This window comes from Leucopleurus acutus, assembly GCF_964270905.1.
Source record: "Leucopleurus acutus genome assembly, chromosome: 6".
NCBI lineage: Eukaryota > Metazoa > Chordata > Mammalia > Artiodactyla > Delphinidae > Leucopleurus > Leucopleurus acutus.
Window position 1 is genome coordinate 46035814 of NC_139149.1, and position 12572 is coordinate 46048385.

The window sequence follows — 12572 nt, forward strand, 5'->3', positions numbered from 1 at the left end:
ATCACGGAGATTGCTCACCAGCTTTAGGAATATAGGGATAAACCTCAGTGTGTAATTTCTATAGGATCTCTTGTTTTAAGCCTTTGATAATATTGACAATCCTCATACCATCTGCCTTCTACTCATACCCATATCCTATCCATTAAGATTCTTTTTCACTCTGGAAGATTTTGCACATCTAATCTGTCCACCTGCATTGCCTCAAGCTCCCATCACCTCCTGCCTGGATGACAGAGGCATTCTACTTTGTACCTTTACAGTGCATTCTCCAAACAGCAGCCCAAGTAACCTCTTAAAAGCTCTAAGCTGACCTTGTTGAATCCCTTCAATTGTACCCATACCCTTTAAGATAGTATCCAAACTTCTTTAAATGGCCTATAAGGCCCTGGATGATCTTGCCTTTGATCATCTCTCTACCCTCATCTCATTCACACATTCCAACCACACTGGTCTTTCTATTTCTCAAACATACCAAGTTCATTCTGCTTCAAGGCCTTCCCACTTGCAGTTCCCTCTGGTATTTAAGGTGAGGGCTTTGGTCATTTTGGAGACTTACTCAGTTTTCCTGGGACTCGCCCACGTATACAAGCTATTAAACTTTAGTGTGATTTTCCCCTGTTAATCTGTCTCATGTCAATTTAATTATTAGAACAACCGGAAGAACCTAGAACGGTAGAGGAAAATTCTTCTTCCCCAACACTATATGGTTCAAACTTAACTATGATCTTGATGAAATAAAATTTATATCTGAGGGCAAGACAAAAAAAATTTAAACAAAATTTTCACCTGCCTGCTTGGCCCTCTTCCCTCCCCTGCAGAGTGTACTGTGCATCTGCATAAACCAGACCTCCTCAGGAGATCACCTTTCTCCTTAATCTTTTAATCGGTTATGATGACCCACTATTAGCTTTGTAAGCACAGATCTGGATTGTGTAATCTGTCATTTGACTTATAACCCTTTGTCTCAGAAATTTATATAACTGTGCTTTGACATATAACTGGTGGAACAGCCCTCAGAGCTTTCTGAAAGACTGTCTCCAGGTAATAATCTCCAGGATGGCTCAAATAAAATTGTCCATTTATTTCTAAATTGATGAATTTTTTAAAACATATTTATTGGGGTATAATTGCTTTACAATGGTACATTAGTTTCTGCTTTATAACAAAGTGAATCAGCTATACATATACATATATCCCCATATCTCCTCCCTCTTGCGTCTCCTTCCCACCTTCCCTATCCCACCCCTCTAGGTGGTCACAAAGCACCGAGTTGATCTCTTGTGCTATGCGGCTGCTTCCCACTAGCTATCGATTTTACATTTCATAGTGTATATATGTCCATACCACTCTCTCACTTCATCCCAGCTTACCCTTCCGCCTCCCCGTGTCCTCAAGTCCATTCTCAACGTCTGCGGCTTTATTCCTGTTCTGCCCCTAGATTCCTCAAAACCATTTTTTTTTTACATTCCATATATATGTGTTAGTATACGGTATTTGATTTTCTCTGACTTACTTCACTCTGTATGACAGACTCTAGGTCCATCCGCCTCACTACAAATAACTCAATTTCGTTTCCTTTTATGGCTGAGTAATATTTCACAGTATATATGTGCCACATCTTCTTTATCCATTCATCTGTCAATGGACACTTAGGTTGCTTACATGTCCTGGATATTGTAAATAGAGCTGCAATGAACATTGTGGTACATGACTCTTTTTGAAGTATAGTTTTCTCAGGGTATATGCCCAGTAGTGAGATTGCTGGGTCATATGGTAGTTCTATTTTTATTTTTCTAAGGAACCTCCATACTGTTCTCCATAGTGGCTGTATCAATTTATACTCCCACCAACAGTGCAAGAGTGTTCCCTTTTCTCCACAACCTCTACAGCATTTATTGTTTGTAGATTTTCTGATCATGGCCATTCTCAATGGTGTGAGATGATACCTCATTATACTTTTGATTTGCATTTCTCTAATGATTAGTGATGTTGAGCATCCTTTCATGAGTTTGTTGGAAATCTGTATATCTTCTTTGGAGAAATGTCGATTTAGATCTTCTGCTCATTTTTGGATTGGATTTTTTGTTTGTTTGATATTGAGCTGCATGACCTGCTTGTATATTTTAGAGATTAATCCTTGGTCAGTTGCTTCATTTGCAAATATATTCTACCATTTGGAGGTTGTCGTTTCCTCTTCTTTATGGTTTCCTTCACTGTGCAAAACCTTTTAAGTTTCATTAGGTCACATTTGTTATTTTTGCTTTTATTTCCATTTCTCTAGGAGGTGGGTCAAAAGGATCTCGCTGTGATTTATGTCATAGAGTGTTCTGGCTATGTTTTCCTCTAAGAGTTTGATAGTGTCTGGCCTTACATTTAGGTCTTTAATCCATTTTGAGTTTATTTCTGTCTATGGTGTAAGGGAGTGTTATAATTTCATTCTTTTACATGTAGCTGTCCAGTTTTCACAGCACCACTTACTGAAGAGGCTGTCTTTTCTCCATTGTATATTCTTGCCTCCTTTATCAAAATTAAGGTGACCATATGTGCATAGGTTTATCTCTGGGCTTTCTATCCTATTCCACAGATCTATATTTCTGTTTTTGTGCCAGTACCATACTGTCTTGATTACTGTAGCTTTGTAGTATAATCTCAAGTCCAGGAGCCTGATTCCTCCAACTCCATTTTTCTTTCTCAACATTGCTTTGGCTATTCAGGGTCTTTTGTGTTTCCATACAAATTGTGAATTTTTTTGTTCTGGTTCTGTGAAAAATGCCATTGGTAGTTTGATAGGGATTGCACTGAATCTGTAGATTGCTTTGGGTACTATAGCCATTTTCACACTGTTCATTCTTCCAAACCAAGAGCATGGTATATCTCTCCATCTGTTTGAATCATCTTTAATTTCTTTCATCAGTGTCTTATAGTTTTCTGCATACAGGTCTTTTGTCTCCTTAGCTACGTTTATTCCTAGGTATTTTATTCTTTTTGTTGCAGTGGTAAATGGGAGTGTTTCCTTAATTTCTCTTTCAGATTTTTCATCATTAGTGTATAGGAATGCAAGAGATTTCTGTGCATTAATTTTGTATCCTGCTACTTTACCAAATTCATTGATTAGCTCTAGTAATTTTCTGGTAGCATCTTTAGGATTCTCTATATATAGTGTCATGTCATCTGCAAACAATGACAGCTTTACTTCTTCTTTTCCAATTTGGATTCCTTTTATTTCTTTTTCTTCTCTGATTGCTGGGGCTAAAACTTCCAAAACTATGTTGAATAATAGTGGTGAGAGTGGACAACTTTGTCTTGTTCCTGATCTTAGTGGAAATGGTTTCAGTTTTTCACCATTGAGAACAATGTTGGCTGTGGGTTTGTCATATATGGCCTTGTCATATATGGCCTTTATTATGCTGAGGAAAGTTCCCTCTATGCCTACTTTCTGAAGGGTTTTTATCATAAATGGGTGTTGAATTTTGTCAAAAGCTTTTTCAGCATCTATTGAGATTATCATATGGTTTTTATCCTTCAATTTGTTAATATGGTGTATCACATAGACTGACTTGCATATATTGAAGAATCCTTGCATTCCTGGGATACACACCACTTGATCATGGTGTATGATCCTTTTAATGTGCTATTGGATTCTGTTTGCTAGTATTATGTTGAGGACTTTTGCATCTATGTTCATCAGTGATATTGGCCTGTAGTTTTCTTTCTTTGTGGCATCTTTGTCTGGTTTTGGTATCAGGATGATGGTGGCCTCTAGAATGACTTTGGGAGTGTTCCTCCCTCTGCTATAGTTTGGAAGAATTTGAGAATGATAAGTGTTAGCTCATCTCTAAATGTTTGATAGAATTCGCCTGTGAAGCCATCTGTTCCTGGGCTTTGTTCGTTGGAAGATTTTTAATCACAGTCTCAATTTCAGTGCTTGTGATTGGTTTGTTTATATTTTCTATTTCTTCCTGGTTCAGTCTCTGAAGGTTGTGCTTTTCTAAGAATTTGTCCATTTCTTCCAGGTTGTCCAATTTATTGGCATAGAGATGCTTGTAGTAATCTCTCATGATCCTTTGTATTTCTGCAGTGTCAGTTGTTACTCCTCCTTTTTCATTTCTAATTCTGTTGATTTGAGTCTTCTCCCTTTTTTTCTTGGTGAGTCTGGCTAATGGTTTATCAATTTTCTTTATCTTCTCAAATAAGCTGGTAGGTTTATTTGAGCTATAGCTCGATAAGCTTTTAGTTTTACTGATCTTTGCTGTTGTGTCCTTCATTTCTTTTTCATTTATTTCTGATCTGATCATTATGATTTCTTTCCTTCTGCTGACTCTAGGGTTTTTGTTTTTTGTTTTTTGTTTTGTTCTTCTTTCCCTAATTGCTTTAGGTGTAAGGTTAGGTTCTTTATTTGAGATGTTTCTTGTTTCTTGAGGTAGGATTGTATTGCTACAAACTTCTCTCTTAGAACTGCTTTTGCTGCATCCCATAGGTTTTGGGTCGTCATGTATTCATTGTCATTTGTTTCTAGGTATTTTTTTGTTTCTTCAGTGATCTCTTGGTTATTAAGTAGTGTATTGTTTAGCCTCCATGTGTTTGTATTTTTCACAGATTTTTTACCCTAATTGACATCTAGTCTCATAGCATTGTGGTTGGAAGCTACTTGATACGATTCCAATTTTCTTAAATTTACCAAGGCTTGATTTGTGACCCAAGATATGATCTATCCTGGAGAATGTTCCATGAGCCCTTGAGAAGAAAGTGTATTCTGTTGTTTTTGGATGGAATGTCCTATAAATATTAATTAAGTCCATCTTGTTTAATGTATCATTTAAAGCTTGTGTTTCCTTATTTATTTTCATTTTGGATGATCTGTCCATTGGTGAAAGTGGGGTGTTAAAGTCCCCTACTATGATTGTGTTACTGTTGATTTCCCCTTTAATGGCTGTTAGCATTTGTCTTATATATCGAGGTGCTCCTATTTTGGGTGCAAAAATATTTAAAATTGTTATATCTTCTTCTTGGATTGATCTCTTGATCATTATGTAGTGTCCCTCTTTGTCTCTTGTAATAGTCTTTATTTTGTCTGATATAAGAAGTGCTACTCCAGCTTTCTTTTGATTTCCATTTACATGGAATATCTTTTTCCATCCCCTCACTTTCAGTCTGTATGTGTCCCTAGGTCTGAAGTGGGTATCTTGTAGACGGCATATATACGCATCTTGTTTTTGTATCCATTCAGCCAGTCTACGTCTTTTGGTTGGAGCATTTAATCCATTTACATTTAAGGTAATTATCAATATGTATGTTCCTATTACCATTTTCTTAATTGTTTTGGGTTTGTTATTGTAGGTCTTTTCCTTCTCTTGTATTTCCTGCCTAGAGAAGTTCCTTTAGCATGTGTTGTAAAGCTGGGTTTTTGGTGCTGAATTCTTAGCTTTTGCTTGTCTGTAACGGTTTTAATTTCTCTGTCTAATCTGAAAGAGATCTTTGCTGGGTAGAGTAATCTTGGTTGTAGGCTTTTCCTTTTCATCACTTTAAATATGTCCTGCCACTCCCTTCTGGCTTGCAGAGTTTCTGCTGAAAGACCAGCTGTTAATCTTATGGGAATTACCTTGTATGTTATTTGTCGTTTCTCCCTTGTTGCTTTTAATAATTTTCCTTTGTATTTAATTGTGGATAGTTTGATTAATATGTGTCTTGTTGTGTTTCTCCTTGGATTTATCATGTATGGGACTCTCTGTGCTTCCTGGATTTGATGGACTATTTCCTTTCCCGTATTAGGGAAGTTTTCAACTATAATCTCTTCAAATATTTTCTCAGTCCCTTTCTTTTTCTCTTCTTCTGGGACCCCTATAATTCGAATGTTGGTGCATTTAATGTTGTCCCAGATGTCTCCAAGACTATCCTCAATTGTTTTCATTCTTTTTTCTTTATTCTGCTCTGCAGTAGTTATTTCCACTATTTTATTTCCAGGTCACTTATCCGTTCTTCTGCCTCAGTTATTCTGCTACTGATTCCTTCTAGAGAATTTTTAATTTCATTTATTTTTTGTTCATCATTTTTTGTTTGCTCTTTCGTTCCTCTAGGTCCTTGTTACAAACATTTCTTATATTTTCTCCATTCTATTTCCAAGATTTTGGATTATTTTACTATCATTACTCTGAATTCTTTTCAGGTATACTGCTTATTTCCTCTTCATTTGTTTGGTCTGGTGGGTTTTTACCTTGCTCTTTCATCTACTGTGTGTTTCTCTGTCTTCTCATTTTGCTTAACTTACTGTGTTTGGGGTCTACTTTTCGCAGGATACAGGTTCGTAGTTCCCGTTGTTTTTGCTGTCTGCCCCCAGTGGCTAAGTTTGGTACAGTGGGTTGTGTGGGCTTCCTGATGGAGGGGACTAGTGCCTGTGTTCTGGTGGATGAGGCTGGATCTTGTCTTTCTGGTGGGCAGCACCGTGTCTGGTGGTGTGTTTTGGGGTGTCTGTGACCTTATTATGATTTTGGGTGGCCTCTCTGCTAATGGGGTGGGTTGTGTTCCTGTCTTGCTAGTTTGGCATGGGGTGTCCAGCACTGGAGCTTGCTGATCATTGAGGGGAGCTGGGTCTTAGTGTTGAGATGGAGATCTTGGGAGAGCTTTCACCATTTGATATTACGTGGAGCCAGGAGGTCTCTGGTGGACCAATGTCCTGAACTTGGCTCTTCCACCTCAGAGGCACAGGCCTGACACCCAGCCAGAGCACCAAGATACTGTCAGCCACATGGCTCAGAAGAAAAGGGAGAATAAATGAAAGAAAAAAGAAAGAAAAAGTTATTAAAATAAAAAATAAGAAAATTATTAAAAATAAAATAAATTAAAAATAAAAAAAAAAGAAAGAAGAGAGCAGCCAAACCAAAAAACAAATGCACCAAAGATAACAAGCACTAAAAACTATACTAGAAAAGAAACAACAACAAATAAAACCGGACAGACAGAACACTAGGACAAATGGCAAAAGCAAAGCTATATGGACAAAATCACCCTAGGAAGCATACAAATACACACTCACAAAAAGAGAAAAAGGAAAAAAAATATACATCTATATATTAAAAAAAAAAAAGGGAAGAGAGCAACTAAATCAATAAAAAAATCTACCAATGATAATAAACTCTAAATAGTAAACTAAGATAAACATAAAAGCAGAAAGCAGTCAGTTGCATACAGCAAACCCCAAGTCTACAGTTGCTCCCAAAGTCCACTGTCTCAATTTTGGGATGCTTGGTTGTCTGTTCAGGTATTCCACAGATGCAGGGTACATCAAGTTGATTGTAGAGATTTAATCCGCTGCTCCTGAGGCTGCTGGGAGAGATTTCCCTTTCTCTTCTTTGTTCACACAGCTCCTTGGGTTCAGCTTTGGATTGGCCCTGCCTCTGCATGTAGGTCACCTGAGGGTATCTATTCCTGCCCAGACAGGATGGTGTTAAAGTCACAGCTGATTAGTGGGCTCTGGCTCACTCAGACAGGTCACTCCAGACACCTCCCTCCCGGGGGGAGGGAGGGGTACGGAATGCGGGGCGAGCCTGTGATGATAGAGGCTGGCATGACATTGCACCAGGCTGAGGTGTGCCATGTGTTCTCCCGGGGAAGGTCCCTGGATCACAGGACCCTGGCAGTGGCAGGCTGCACAGGCTCCCTGGAGGGGAGGGTGGATAGTGACCTGGGCGTGCACACAGGCTTCTTGGTGGCTGCAGCAGCAGCCTTTGCATCTCATCCCCATCTCTGGTGTCCTCGCTGATAGCTGTGGCTCGCACCCATCTCTGGAGCTTATTTAGGTGGCACTCTGAATCCCCTGTCCTTGCGTACCACAAAACAAAGCGGCAAGAAAAAGTCTCTTGCCTTTTAGGCAGTTCCAGACTTTTTCCCGGACTCCTTCCTGGCTAGCTGTGGCGCACTAGCCCCCTTCAGGCTGTGTTCATGCAGCCAACCCCAGTCCTCTCCCTGGGATCTGACCTCCGAAGCCTGAGCCTTAGCTCCCAGCCCCTGCCCACCCCAGCGGGTGAGCAGACAAGCCTCTCGGGCTGGTGAGTGCTGGTTGGCACCGGTCGTCTGTGTGGGAATCTCTCCACTTTGCCCTCTGCACCCCTGTTGCTGTGCTCTCCTCCATGGCTCCAAAGCCTCCCCTCACCGCCACCCCCCATCTCTGCCAGTGAAGGGGCTTCCTAGTGTGTGGAAACTTTTCTTCCTTCACAGCTCCCTCCCAGAGGTGCGGGTACCATCCCTATTTTGTCTCTGTTTTTGTCTCTGTTTTTCCTTTCTTCTTTTGCCCTACCCAGGTACGTGGGGAGTTTCTTGTCTTTTGGGAGGTCTGAGGTCTTCTGCCAGCATTCAGTAAGTGTTCTGTAGGAGTTGTTCCACATGTAGATGTATTTCTGGTGTATCTGTGGGGAGGAAGGTGATATCTGCGTCTTACTCTTCCGCCATCTTGAAGGTCTCCTGACAACTTGTTACGGAGTCCACGCTCATTCTGCTCGCTGCACGACAGGCCAATAAATCGGGAGACAAGGTGTTGAGGCAAGGAATACCACTTTATACCTAGATTGACTATCAATTAATTTTTTCATTGACATATGCATGGTGTAGGGTATCAGAAAAAAATTCCAGAGGACACTTGGAGTCTACGCCGAATGAAGACTTGATACCAGCATGGATCCACTGAGCCCCACCAGCTTCTCAGTACTCCTCAGGTGTTCCAGTGAGTACCCCTGATATCCAGATCTCATTGCTTTTAAATGATGATTATAAAAATTGTATTAGAGCTGTTTTTACGAAGGACTTGGAGTCTTAGGGGGTACTGTTGAATTTCCTAGGCAGAGACCTAGGGTGATCTGAGTAGGAGGCCCAGGAAAGCATGGGTGGCTGGTTTTGTTAACTTTGGCTTAAATTGAAAAAAAAAAAAAGTTGACATTTGATCTGAACAAAATATTGTTAGTGAAATGAGAGACTGAATTATTCATCTCCAAAAAACAAGGCACATTTGCTCATTCCAGCCACAAGGTGTTCTCAGGTGATTGAGAACCTAGCAGAAGTGTCTGAAGATTAATCCTCATGATGTACAGTGGTCTTACAGGGTAGCCCCACTATAACTATTAAGTAAATACTGCTCTTCCAGGGACACACGAGATAAAGAATGGTCTTCAGTGCTCTGAGCACCTGCAGCAGTTTTAGACTGCTGGAGGTAGAAACAGAGATACATAAAATGAATAGATGCAAGGGCAACTCCTTGGGGAGCTAGATTCAGAAGCAGCACACATTCAATCCACCACACTGTCCTCAGAACGTTGTTCAGATGATAGCTCATATCTAAATTAGGCTCCCCATATTACTCAGCCATAAAAAGAAATGAAATTGAGTTATTTGTACTGAGGTGGATGGATCTAGAGTCTGTCATACAGAGTGAAGTAAGTCAGAAAGAGAAAACCACATACTGTATGCTAACACATATATATGGAATCTAAAAAGAAAATGTTTCTGAAGAACCTAGGGGCAGGACAGGAATAAAGATGCAGATGTAGAGAATGGACTTGTGGACACGGGTAGGGGGAAAGGTAACCTGTGACAAAGTGAGAGAGTGGCATGGACATATATACACTACCAAATGTAAAATAGATAGCTAGTGGATAGCAGCCTCATAGCACAGGGAGATCAGCTTGGTGCTTTGTGACCACCTAGAGGGGTGGGATAGGGAGAGGGGGAGGGAGACGCAAGAAGGAGGGGACATGGAGATATATGTATATGTATAGCTGATTCACTGTGTTATACAGCAGAAACTAACACACCATTGTAAAGCAATTATACTCCAATAAAGATGTTACAAAAAAAAAAAACTGTAACAGAACTTTGGCTCCTACATATCCAGAAATTCTGTCTTGGAAAAAAATAAAAATGAATGTACTCAGGATGCTTTGCTTATTAAAAAAATAAAAAATTAAATAAAATAAATAAATTAGGCTCTCAAATTGATCATGGGAAATTGTTCCTCAAAGGTGAAATAGCTCCCTTGAGGACGGCTACCTATGGGGATTCCAGCTGGGTTTATGCATGCTTGCAAGTACTTATTAATACTTAGTTGGGAATTAAAGTGAAATGGAGCAAGACCCTATGGGGCCTTCCCATGACAAAATAACCCCCTACCCCATGTCCTCTGCCTGCCTCTTGTCTGCAGAAAAACTTTAGCCAAAGAATAAATTTAATAAATTTAATCAGACAAATGAGAAAATGCAGAAGCAAAGGAAAGCAATAAAACAGGACATAATAGCTTAGTCATTAAACAAAGTCAAGGACATTTAGTTCCTCTTCAAGGGCTATAGATAATATTCTGAGCCATATCCTTTGAGCTGTTTTGTAGATACTGAAACCTCCACCAGGTGGAAGAATTTAACTACATGACGACCAGACAGAAGCCATGACATAAGCTGCCTCAATTGTGAGAACTGGCCTCAAGGAAATGGGAACAAATTGATCCTGTGACTGAAGATTAGCTGTAATTAAAACAATCAAGATGATACTGATCAGACCACTGCATGACTAATTTCAAGATGACTGTCAGAACTGACTGTGTGCTGTTCTGCATGTAGCCCCTTCCCTCTGCCTATACACCCCTGAAACTCCCCTTTAAAAGGTCTTGCCCACTGATCAACAGTGGGGAGTTGGTCTTTGGACATGAGTCTGCCTTCTCTCTCAGTTGTTGGCCTCCTGAATGAAGCAAACTTTCCTTTTTACCAATACTTGCCTCTCAAGTATTGGCTTCAAGGGGTGAGCAGCCAGACCTGAGTTCAGTAACAAAAAGAAATTCCTCCCTGAAATGGCCAAGATGGGGTTCTTTTGGCACTCCAAAACTGATTTTTGGATACAGAGTTAGAGAAAGCCAGCAGAAGGTAAGTTCTTACCATGGCAGTCTCCTGGATCTCTGCCTGCAGGGTCTACTATAAACAAGAGAGGTAAGAGTTTTCTTCATTTCTAAAATTAGATTATCAGGAGAAAATATTTGTAGGGCTAGATGCTTGGATCTTCTGAATTGGAAAAACTTTTAAATTGTTAAAATTTTAGAAAGCTATTGAAACTGTGCAACTCAGATTGGGACTCAAACTCAGCCAAAACCCAGACTGGGACTTGAACCCATTTTATGGTCTTTTAATTGAGATCACACACCTGGTCTCAGGACTTAATGAAGCTCAGGTTCTTGATGTCTCATCACAGAAGGAATTCAGAGAGAGACAAAGTGATAGGTAAGAAGTGGCTTTATTTAGAGAGAAAAACACTCCACAGAGTGTGGGCCATCTCAGAAGGTGAAAGGCCCTGAAGTATGGCTTGGTTAGTTTTTATGGGCTGGGTAATGTCATAGGCTAAAGAGCAGGAGGATTATTTCAACTATTTTGGAGAGGGGGTGGAGATTTCCAGGAATTGGGCCACTGCCCACGTTTTGATCTTTGATGGTCACCTGGGAACTGTCATGGCACTGGTGGGTCTGTCACTTAGCTTATGCTAATGTATTATAATGAGCATATAATGAGGCTCAAGGTCCACTGGAAGTCAAATCTTCTGCCATATTGGACCTAGTTGGTTCTAACCAGTTTTTGTCATGTCCTATGGCTATGTCATTCTTTTAAAAGTTGTGCCGTGCCTCCTTCCCTCCTGTTTCACTATAATCTTAAAATATTGTACCCATTTAAATTGATATACAGAAGTCCCAAAAGGCTTCAAAATGTGAAAATAGCCTCATTGAAGGATTTGTTGTAGCAGGCTAATGAAAGATTAAAGATATAAAATGTACCTAAAAGCAAACAAAAATTATGACAGATGTAACTACTGCTCCCCTCTATTCTCCTTTATTTGAGTGCTCATTCTAGTAATCCTCTGAATTGCCATTCCTCTCTGAAGAGACTATTAAATGGTTACCTTTAAAAACAGGATCACCAGAGGCTATAGGTGAGCCTCTTCAGACCATACTGAGACCATACTGAGGGCCATAAAGAATTTCTTAAACCCAGGGCGGATCCTCAAAATTTTTGCAAATAGATTATTGAGATGGGAGGCCACTGGTCTGACTAAACTGACCATAGCTGATATTCAGATCTTGTTAGAATTTTTTGTTTTGGCCTTCTCCTCTATGCTAAATAAAGGAAAGAAAAACATTCCAACCTAAGTGAATGTGTCTATCAGTCCTTTGATATCATTGAGGTGGCCACCCAATTCTTTGAGGAATTAAAACTAAGTGTCCTGGTTTTACAAATCTAAAGAGCTGTGGATCCAGAGACAATTCAAAGTGCACCAATCTTTTTACCACTCCCCAAACCTTCCCTATTTATCTTAAGATAATTTTTAAGTAAAAAATTCTGGCCTTAAGAGAACAGTCTTCCTAGGAGGAACTTGCATTAATCCTCCTATGCCTTTGAGATGTAAATGTTCTACCTGGTCTTCTCCAGGAACTCTTATCTAGGCCATCTTTTAAAAATGCAAATTTCAGGAAGGTAACTCTTATTAAAAACAAAAGGGCAATAGGTAATTCAGAACTTGAATTGTTAAGGACAAACACAAATCTTAAGTGTCTTCTC

The 12572-nt window shown here is 39.8% G+C and overlaps 1 protein-coding gene across 1 annotated transcript in view; it reads right to left on the reverse strand.

The window, feature by feature from the left end:
- Positions 1-12572, reverse strand: part of CCDC148 (coiled-coil domain containing 148) — a gene marked incomplete at both ends in the record, with an annotated part of 267375 nt that overhangs the window by 172658 nt on the left and 82145 nt on the right.